The sequence below is a fragment of the Oncorhynchus gorbuscha genome, unplaced genomic scaffold, assembly GCF_021184085.1.
Source record: "Oncorhynchus gorbuscha isolate QuinsamMale2020 ecotype Even-year unplaced genomic scaffold, OgorEven_v1.0 Un_scaffold_3649, whole genome shotgun sequence".
Taxonomy (NCBI): Eukaryota; Metazoa; Chordata; class Actinopteri; order Salmoniformes; family Salmonidae; genus Oncorhynchus; species Oncorhynchus gorbuscha.
The window spans coordinates 26,400-37,922 of NW_025747839.1; positions in this window are offsets into that span (position 1 = coordinate 26,400).

Below are 11,523 nucleotides of genomic sequence, written 5' to 3' on the forward strand. Positions count from 1 at the left end.
CGACAGGGTGTTGTCCAGGATCACGCCAAGGTTCTTAGCGCTCTGGGAGGAGGACACAATGGAGTTGCCAACCGTGATGGCGAGATCATGGAACGGGCAGTCCTTCCCCGGGAGGAAGAGCAGCTCCGTCTTGCCGAGGTTCAGCTTGAGGTGGTGTTCCGTCATCCACACTGATATGTCTGCCAGACATGCAGAGATGCGATTCGCCACCTGGTCATCAGAAGGGGGAAAGGAGAAGATGAATTGTGTGTCGTCTGCATAGCAATGATAGGAGAGACCATGTGAGGTTATGACAGAGCCAAGTGACTTGGTGTATAGCGAGAATAGGAGAGGGCCTAGAACAGAGCCCTGGGGACACCAGTGGTGAGAGCGCGTGGTGAGGAGACAGATTCTCGCCACGCCACCTGGTAGGAGCGACCTGTCAGGTAGGACGCAATCCAAGCGTGGGCCGCGCCGGAGATGCCCAACTCGGAGAGGGTGGAGAGGAGGATCTGATGGTTCACAGTATCGAAGGCAGCCGATACATTTAGAAGGATGAGAGCAGAGGAGAGAGAGTTAGCTTTAGCAGTGCGGGAGCGCCTCCGTGATACAGAGGAGAGCAGTCTCAGTTGAATGACTAGTCTTGAAATCACAATCACATGGTATCAGACCTATGGTTTCATAGGGTAACCCTAACCCTAACCCTAACCCCTAACCCTAACCCTAACCCTAACCCTAACCCTAACCCTAACCCTAACCCTCCTGACCCCTCCTGTCTCAGCCTCCAGTATTTATGCTGCAGTAGTTTATGTGTCGGGGGGCTAGGGTCAGTTTGTTATATCTGGAGTATTTCTCCTGTCCTATTCGGAACTGTGTGAATTTAAGTTTGCTCTCTCTAATTCTCTCCTTTTCTCTTTCTTTCTCTCTCTCAGAGGACCTGAGCCCTAGGACCATGCCTCAGGACTACCTGACATGATGACTCCTTGCTGTCCCCAGTCCACCTGGCCGTGCTGCTGCTCCAGTTTCAACTGTTCTGCCTTATTATTATTGGACCATGCTGGTCATTTATGAACATAAGAACATCTTGGCCATGTTATGTTATAATCTCCACCCGGCACAGACAGAAGAAGACTGGCCACCCCACATAGCCTGGTTCCTCTCTAGGTTTCTTCCTAGGTTTTGGACTTTCCAGGGAGTTTTTCCTAGCAACCGTGCTTCTACACCTGCATTGCTTGCTGTTTGGGGTTTTAGGCTGGGTTTCTGTACAGCACTTTGAGATATCAGCTGATGTACGAATGGCTATATAAATAAATTTGATTTGATTTGATTCATTGTGCTAATATTATATGTTAATTATGTCCATTTGTAGTGTAGACCTCTTCACTGTGCTCATATTATATGTTAATTATGTTCTGACCACCGACTTTAACTCAGAAAACAATTGTCCCGAAGCCAAACCTAGTTGACCAACCCTGTTTTATGGTATTTCATGGCCTTTACTGGCCAACTGCTGTTATGTTTATGATATACTATGGTGTTGTGTCACGAGACTTTGACCAGATATTATTGCATCCAAAGATCAACTGAACCTAGAACATAGATACAGAGACACTTGTCATCCGGAGGTGCTCCATCAGCACAACGGAAAATATCTCAATGACTTGACATGTTCTGGTTGTGAATTCAGGCTACAAGGTAAGACTCTTCCCAGGGATTATTGTAAAGTGTGTAGAGAAATTCAATGTCTGGTGTTATTTTAGTATAGTGAATGACAGTAAAACACTCAGATGTAACAGTCCATTTCACCTGGGACAGCTACGTGACAGTTCAATCATACAAAATGGCGCTAACTGGGTGTAGTCAAGTCACATTCAATAACATGTTGTTCATATAGCTAACTGGGTGTAGTCAAGTCACATTCAATAACATGTTGTTCATATAGCTAACTGGGTGTAGTCAAGTCACATTCAATAACATGTTGTTCATATAGCTAACTGGGTGTAGGCAAGTCACATTCAATAACATGTTGTTCATATAACATATTATACGATTCGTATATTGTGGTTATTTAGTATCATAGTTCTAAATCATTTTTCATAATATCAGAACATTTGTTGTTTTCTAAATTACAATGAGCTCCTGCTTCCTGTGTAATTTGGTATGAAACCACTAAACAGACTTTTCTTAACATTAATATTATGAACTGAATTCAGTAACAGCATCATAATATCATACCTGTTGAACAAAGCAACACACTAGAATGAGAGAAAGTATTAAAAGAGAGACATTATTATAATTAATAATATTACTATTTTTATATTGGTATTATTTGTATTAGTTATCTATTAATTATATCACCTGACTGTTTGGATGTGTCTGTTAGTAAATGTTTTATTTCTAAGAGATAATGCATCAAATAGAACAATTGACCTTCAATAATTAATTGTCACTGTGTTAATAACCACAACCAACATGCTGGATCTCTGTTTAGTTGTCACTGTGTTAACCACAACCAACATGCTGGATCTCTGTTTAGTTGTCACTGTGTTAACCACAACCAACATGCTGGATCTCTGTTTAGTTGTCACTGTGTTAACCACAACCAACATGCTGGATCTCTGTTTAGTTGTCACTGTGTTAACCACAACCAACATGTTGGATCTCTGTTTAGTTGTCACTGTGTTAACCACAACCAACATGCTGGATCTCTGTTTAGTTGTCACTGTGTTAACCACAACCAACATGTTGGATCTCTGTTTAGTTGTCACTGTGTTAACCACAACCAACATGCTGGATCTCTGTTTAGTTGTCACTGTGTTAACCACAACCAACATGCTGGATCTCTGTTTAGTTGTCACTGTGTTAACCACAACCAACCTGCTGTATCTCTGTTTAGTTGTCACTGTGTTAACCACAACCAACATGCTGGATCTCTGTTTAGTTGTCACTGTGTTAACCACAACCAACATGCTGGATCTCTGTTTAGTTGTCACTGTGTTAACCACAACCAACATGTTGGATCTCTGTTTAGTTGTCACTGTGTTAACCACAACCAACATGCTGGATCTCTGTTTAGTTGTCACTGTGTTAACCACAACCAACATGCTGGATCTCTGTTTAGTTGTCACTGTGTTAACCACAACCAACATGCTGGATCTCTGTTTAGTTGTCACTGTGTTAACCACAACCAACATGCTGGATCTCTGTTTAGTTGTCACTGTGTTAACCACAACCAACATGCTGGATCTCTGTTTAGTTGTCACTGTGTTAACCACAACCAACATGCTGGATCTCTGTTTAGTTGTCACTGTGTTAACCACAACCAACATGCTGGATCTCTGTTTAGTTGTCACTGTGTTAATAACCACAACCAACATGCTGGATCTCTGTTTAGGGGTCACTGTGTTAACCACAACCAACATGCTGGATCTCTGTTTAGTTGTCACTGTGTTAACCACAACCAACATGCTGGATCTCTGTTTAGTTGTCACTGTGTTAACCACAACCAACATGTTGGATCTATGTTTAGTTGTCACTGTGTTAACCACAACCAACATGCTGGATCTCTGTTTAGTTGTCACTGTGTTAACCACAACCAACATGTTGGATCTATGTTTAGTTGTCACTGTGTTAACCACAACCAACATGCTGGATCTCTGTTTAGTTGTCACTGTGTTAACCACAACCAACATGTTGGATCTCTGTTTAGTTGTCACTGTGTTAACCACAACCAACATGCTGGATCTCTGTTTAGTTGTCACTGTGTTAACCACAACCAACATGCTGGATCTCTGTTTAGTTGTCACTGTGTTAACCACAACCAACATGCTGGATCTCTGTTTAGTTGTCACTGTGTTAATAACCACAACCAACATGCTGGATCTCTGTTTAGGGGTCACTGTGTTAACCACAACCAACATGCTGGATCTCTGTTTAGTTGTCACTGTGTTAACCACAACCAACATGCTGGATCTCTGTTTAGTTGTCACTGTGTTAATAACCACAACCAACATGCTGGATCTCTGTTTAGTTGTCACTGTGTTAACCACAACCAACATGCTGGATCTCTGTTTAGTTGTCACTGTGTTAATAACCACAACCAACATGCTGGATCTCTGTTTAGTTGTCACTGTGTTAATAACCACAACCAACATGCTGGATCTCTGTTTAGTTGTCACTGTGTTAATAACCACAACCAACATGCTGGATCTCTGTTTAGTTGTCACTGTGTTAACCACAACCAACATGCTGGATCTCTGTTTAGTTGTCACTGTGTTAACCACAACCAACATGCTGGATCTCTGTTTAGTTGTCACTGTGTTAACCACAACCAACATGCTGGATCTCTGTTTAGTTGTCACTGTGTTAATAACCACAACCAACATGCTGGATCTCTGTTTAGTTGTCACTGTGTTAACCACAACCAACATGCTGGATCTCTGTTTAGTTGTCACTGTGTTAATAACCACAACCAACATGCTGGATCTCTGTTTAGTTGTCATTGTGTTAACCACAACCAACATGCTGGATCTCTGTTTAGTTGTCACTGTGTTAACCACAACCAACATGCTGGATCTCTGTTTAGTTGTCACTGTGTTAACCACAACCAACATGCTGGATCTCTGTTTAGTTGTCACTGTGTTAACCACAACCAACATGCTGGATCTCTGTTTAGTTGTCACTGTGTTAACCACAACCAACATGCTGGATCTCTGTTTAGTTGTCACTGTGTTAATAACCACAACCAACATGCTGGATCTCTGTTTAGGGGTCACTGTGTTAACCACAACCAACATGCTGGATCTCTGTTTAGTTGTCACTGTGTTAACCACAACCAACATGCTGGATCTCTGTTTAGTTGTCACTGTGTTAATAACCACAACCAACATGCTGGATCTCTGTTTAGTTGTCACTGTGTTAACCACAACCAACATGCTGGATCTCTGTTTAGTTGTCACTGTGTTAATAACCACAACCAACATGCTGGATCTCTGTTTAGTTGTCACTGTGTTAATAACCACAACCAACATGCTGGATCTCTGTTTAGTTGTCACTGTGTTAATAACCACAACCAACATGCTGGATCTCTGTTTAGTTGTCACTGTGTTAACCACAACCAACATGCTGGATCTCTGTTTAGTTGTCACTGTGTTAACCACAACCAACATGCTGGATCTCTGTTTAGTTGTCACTGTGTTAATAACCACAACCAACATGCTGGATCTCTGTTTAGTTGTCACTGTGTTAACCACAACCAACATGCTGGATCTCTGTTTAGTTGTCACTGTGTTAATAACCACAACCAACATGCTGGATCTCTGTTTAGTTGTCATTGTGTTAACCACAACCAACATGCTGGATCTCTGTTTAGTTGTCACTGTGTTAACCACAACCAACATGCTGGATCTCTGTTTAGTTGTCACTGTGTAAACCACAACCAACATGCTGGATCTCTGTTTAGTTGTCACTGTGTTAATAACCACAACCAACATGCTGGATCTCTGTTTAGTTGTCACTGTGTTAACCACAACCAACATGCTGGATCTCTGTTTAGTTGTCACTGTGTTAATAACCACAACCAACATGCTGGATCTCTGTTTAGTTGTCATTGTGTTAACCACAACCAACATGCTGGATCTCTGTTTAGTTGTCACTGTGTTAACCACAACCAACATGCTGGATCTCTGTTTAGTTGTCACTGTGTTAACCACAACCAACATGCTGGATCTCTGTTTAGTTGTCACTGTGTTAACCACAACCAACATGCTGGATCTCTGTTTAGTTGTCACTGTGTTAACCACAACCAACATGCTGGATCTCTGTTTAGTTGTCACTGTGTTAACCACAACCAACATGTTGGATCTCTGTTTAGTTGTCACTGTGTTAATAACCACAACCAACATGCTGGATCTCTGTTTAGTTGTCACTGTGTTAACCACAACCAACATGCTGGATCTCTGTTTAGTTGTCACTGTGTTAACCACAACCAACATGCTGGATCTCTGTTTAGTTGTCACTGTGTTAACCACAACCAACATGCTGGATCTCTGTTTAGTTGTCACTGTGTTAACCACAACCAACATGTTGGATCTCTGTTTAGTTGTCACTGTGTTAATAACCACAACCAACATGCTGGATCTCTGTTTAGTTGTCACTGTGTTAACCACAACCAACATGCTGGATCTCTGTTTAGTTGTCACTGTGTTAACCACAACCAACATGCTGGATCTCTGTTTAGTTGTCACTGTGTTAACCACAACCAACATGCTGGATCTCTGTTTAGTTGTCACTGTGTTAACCACAACCAACATGTTGGATCTCTGTTTAGTTGTCACTGTGTTAATAACCACAACCAACATGCTGGATCTCTGTTTAGTTGTCACTGTGTTAACCACAACCAACATGCTGGATCTCTGTTTAGTTGTCACTGTGTTAACCACAACCAACATGCTGGATCTCTGTTTAGTTGTCACTGTGTTAACCACAACCAACATGCTGGATCTCTGTTTAGTTGTCACTGTGTTAACCACAACCAACATGCTGGATCTCTGTTTAGTTGTCACTGTGTTAACCACAACCAACATGCTGGATCTCTGTTTAGTTGTCACTGTGTTAACCACAACCAACATGCTGGATCTCTGTTTAGTTGTCACTGTGTTAACCACAACCAACATGCTGGATCTCTGTTTAGTTGTCACTGTGTTAACCACAACCAACATGCTGGATCTCTGTTTAGTTGTCACTGTGTTAACCACAACCAACATGCTGGATCTCTGTTTAGTTGTCACTGTGTTAACCACAACCAACATGTTGGATCTCTGTTTAGTTGTCACTGTGTTAATAACCACAACCAACATGCTGGATCTCTGTTTAGTTGTCACTGTGTTAACCACAACCAACATGCTGGATCTCTGTTTAGTTGTCACTGTGTTAACCACAACCAACATGCTGGATCTCTGTTTAGTTGTCACTGTGTTAACCACAACCAACATGCTGGATCTCTGTTTAGTTGTCACTGTGTTAACCACAACCAACATGCTGGATCTCTGTTTAGGGATCAGTGCTCTAAAATGAGTCTCTCTGGGGAGAGAGAGGAGAGGGGCCCTGCCTCTAAAATGAGTCTCACTGGGGAGAGAGAGGAGGGGGGCCCTGCCTCTAAAATGAGTCTCACTGGGGAGAGAGAGAAGGGGGGCCCTGCCTCTAAAATGAGTCTCACTGGGGAGAGAGAGAAGGGGGGCCCTGCCTCTAAAAGGAATGTCTCTGGGGAACATGGCACCAAATTTAAGAGGTGAGAGGACCATTTTTTAAAGATTTTATGAATTGTTTATATACAAAACACAATGTCCACCATCTTTTCACAGTTGTGTTTTTTCATGAGAAATGAAGGCTGATGGGTAAAATATTACTGTTCTAAGACATTACATTTTAAATAGACTTTAGTGACATTTTACTGAGAACATCACAGCAAGATTAAACTAATATTGTCACATTCTCTAGATTATCCCATTTAATTTGCGCCATAAAGCCCCACAGTGGAGGTGTCATAATACCCATAACACCTAGCGGTCAAACAGGGAAATGGTTCCAATAGTTTTATAGAGCCCCACAGTAGAGGTGTCATAATACCCATAACACCTAGCGGTCAAACAGGGAAATGGTTCCAATAGTTTTCTAGAGCCCCACAGTGGAGGTGTCATAATACCCATAACACCTAGCGGTCAAACAGGGAAATGGTTCCAATAGTTTTATAGAGCCCCACAGTGGAGGTGTCATAATACCCATAACACCTAGCGGTCAAACAGGGAAATGGTTCCAATAGTTTTATAGAGCCCCACAGTGGAGGTGTCATAATACCCATAACACCTAGCGGTCAAACAGGGAAATGTTTCCAATAGTTTTATAGAGCCCCACAGTGGAGGTGTTATAATACCCATAACACCTAGCGGTCAAACAGGGAAATGGTTCCAATAGTTTTATAGAGCTCCACAGTGGAGGTGTCATAATACCCATAACACCTAGCGGTTAAACAGGGAAATGGTTCCAATAGTTTTTCCAATAGAAAACATGAGCTGGAGCACACCCAGATATTTTTTATGTGGAGGTTCTAGCTAACGGCTAATAAACTATAAGATATAAATGATAAATTGAGTCGCACTCCATATACTGTATAAACTCCATATATAAACTCCATATATAAACTCCATACATAAACTCCATATATAAACTCCATATATAAACTCCATGTATAAACTCCATATATAAACTCCATGTATAAACTCCATGTATAAACTCCATATATAAACTCCATATATAAACTCCATATATAAACTCCATATATAAACTCCATATATAAACTCCATATATAAACTCCATATATAAACTCCATATATAAACTCCATACATAAACTCCATATATAAACTCCATATATAAACTCCATGTATAAACTCCATGTATAAACTCCATATATAAACTCCATATATAAACTCCATATATAAACTCCATGTATAAACTCCGTATATAAACTCCATGTATAAACTCCATATATAAACTCCATATATAAACTCCATGTATAAACTCCATATATAAACTCCATATATAAACTCCATATACTGTATAAACTCCATATATAAACTCCATATACTGTATAAACTCCATATATAAACTCCATATACTGTATAAACTCCATATACTGTATAAACTCCATATACTGTATAAACTCCATATATAAACTCCATATATAAACTCCATATATAAACTCCATATACTGTATAAACTCCATATATAAACTCCATATATAAACTCCATATACTGTATAAACTCCATATACTGTATAAACTCCATATATAAACTCCATATACTGTATAAACTCCATATACTGTATAAACTCCATGTATAAACTCCATATATAAACTCCATATATAAACTCCATGTATAAACTCCATGTATAAACTCCATATACTGTATAAACTCCATGTATAAACCCCATATACTGTATAAACTCCATATATAAACTCCATATACTGTATAAACTCCATATACTGTATAAACTCCATATATAAACTCCATATATAAACTCCATATGCTGTATAAACTCCATATATAAACTCCATATACTGTATAAACTCAATATATATACTCCATATATAAACTCCATATATAAACTCCATATGCTGTATAAACTCCATATATAAACTCCATATACTGTATAAACTCCATATATAAACTCCATATATAAACTCCATATACTGTATAAACTCCATATATAAACTCCATATACTGTATAAACTCCATATACTGTATAAACTCCATATACTGTATAAACTCCATATATAAACTCCATATATAAACTCCATATGCTGTATAAACTCCATATATAAACTCCATATATAAACTCCATATACTGTATGAACTCCATGTATAAACTCCATATATAAACTCCATATACTGTATAAACTCCATATATAAACTCCATATGCTGTATAAACTCCATATATAAACTCCATATATAAACTCCATATACTGTATAAACTCCATATATAAACTCCATATATAAACTCCATATATGAACTCCATGTATAAACTCCATATATAAACTCCATGTATAAACTCCATATATAAACTCCATATATAAACTCCACATATAAACTCCATATATAAACTCCATATATAAACTCCATATATAAACTCCATGTATAAACTCCATATATAAACTCCATACATAAACTCCATATATAAACTCCATATATAAACTCCATGTATAAACTCCATGTATAAACTCCATATATAAACTCCATATATAAACTCCATATATAAACTCCATGTATAAACTCCATATATAAACTCCATGTATAAACTCCATATATAAACTCCATATATAAACTCCATGTATAAACTCCATATATAAACTCCATATACTGTATAAACTCTATATAAAAACTCCATATATAAACTCCATATACTGTATAAACTCCATATATAAACTCCATATACTGTATAAACTCCATATATAAACTCCATATACTGTATAAACTCCATATACTGTATAAACTCCATATATAAACTCCATATATAAACTCCATATATAAACTCCATATACTGTATAAACTCCATATATAAACTCCATATATAAACTCCATATACTGTATAAACTCCATATATAAACTCCATATATAAACTCCATATACTGTATAAACTCCATATACTGTATAAACTCCATGTATAAACTCCATATATAAACTCCATGTATAAACTCCATATATAAACTCCATGTATAAACTCCATGTATAAACTCCATATATAAACTCCATATATAAACTCCATATATAAACTCCATATATAAACTCCATATATAAACTCCATATATAAACTCCATATATAAACTCCATATATAAACTCCATACATAAACTCCATATATAAACTCCATATATAAACTCCATGTATAAACTCCATGTATAAACTCCATATATAAACTCCATATATAAACTCCATATATAAACTCCATGTATAAACTCCGTATATAAACTCCATGTATAAACTCCATATATAAACTCCATATATAAACTCCATGTATAAACTCCATATATAAACTCCATATATAAACTCCATATACTGTATAAACTCCATATATAAACTCCATATACTGTATAAACTCCATATATAAACTCCATATACTGTATAAACTCCATATACTGTATAAACTCCATATACTGTATAAACTCCATATATAAACTCCATATATAAACTCCATATATAAACTCCATATACTGTATAAACTCCATATATAAACTCCATATATAAACTCCATATACTGTATAAACTCCATATACTGTATAAACTCCATATATAAACTCCATATACTGTATAAACTCCATATACTGTATAAACTCCATGTATAAACTCCATATATAAACTCCATATATAAACTCCATGTATAAACTCCATGTATAAACTCCATATACTGTATAAACTCCATGTATAAACCCCATATACTGTATAAACTCCATATATAAACTCCATATACTGTATAAACTCCATATACTGTATAAACTCCATATATAAACTCCATATATAAACTCCATATGCTGTATAAACTCCATATATAAACTCCATATACTGTATAAACTCAATATATATACTCCATATATAAACTCCATATATAAACTCCATATGCTGTATAAACTCCATATATAAACTCCATATACTGTATAAACTCCATATATAAACTCCATATATAAACTCCATATACTGTATAAACTCCATATATAAACTCCATATACTGTATAAACTCCATATACTGTATAAACTCCATATACTGTATAAACTCCATATATAAACTCCATATATAAACTCCATATGCTGTATAAACTCCATATATAAACTCCATATATAAACTCCATGTATAAACTCCATGTATAAACTCCATATATAAACTCCATATATAAACTGCATATATAAACTCCATGTATAAACTCCATATATAAACTCCATATATAAACTCCATGTATAAACTCCATGTATAAACTCCATATATAAACTCCATATA